We start from the raw sequence: 737 nt of genomic DNA on the forward strand, positions 1-737 counted from the left end.
CCAAGAGCTCAGCCATGGTGGGCACAGTGTCACTGCACCCCCAACCACTCACTTGTGGCTTCACTACCCAACTGGGGGTTTGCCATGGTGGGCACGGTGTCACTGCACCCCAACCACTCACTCACAGCTTCACCACCCAACCAAGGGCTCGCCGTGGTGGGCACGGCGTCACTGCACCCCAACCACTCACTTGTGGCTTCCATCACCCAACTGGGGGCTCACTGTGGTGGGCACAGCCTCGCCACCCAACCAAGGGCTCACCATGGTGGGCACGGTGTCACTGCACCCCCAACCACTCACTCGAGGTTTCTTGGGTGAACTCTGAGAGACCTTCCACCCCAAACCCTCCATGATTGACTGGAGGGGGCTCTGAGGGTCCTTCCACCCCAAACCCTCCAAGATTTCGGGTCTCTGAGGGTCCTTCCACCCCAAACCCTCCATGATTGACTTTAGGGGGTTCTGAGGGTCCTTCCACCCCAAACCCTCCAAGATTTTGGGACCTCTGAAGGTCCTTCCACCCCAAACCCTCCGAGATTTGGGGTCTCTGAGGGTCCTTCCACCCCAAACCCTCTGAGATCTGGGGTCTCTGAGGGTCCTTCCACCCCAAACCCCCCGAGATTCCACGAATCCCCGAGGGAAATCAGCTGGATTTTGCTGCCAACTGAAAACTCCCCCCCTGGGCCTGCCAGGGGTCGGAAGCGGCTCCGGGGCCATCGGAACGTGGCCCTTCCGTGACA

This window comes from Manacus vitellinus, unplaced genomic scaffold, assembly GCF_001715985.3.
Source record: "Manacus vitellinus isolate BGI_N305 unplaced genomic scaffold, ASM171598v3 scaffold_269_pilon, whole genome shotgun sequence".
NCBI classification, from domain to species: domain Eukaryota; kingdom Metazoa; phylum Chordata; class Aves; order Passeriformes; family Pipridae; genus Manacus; species Manacus vitellinus.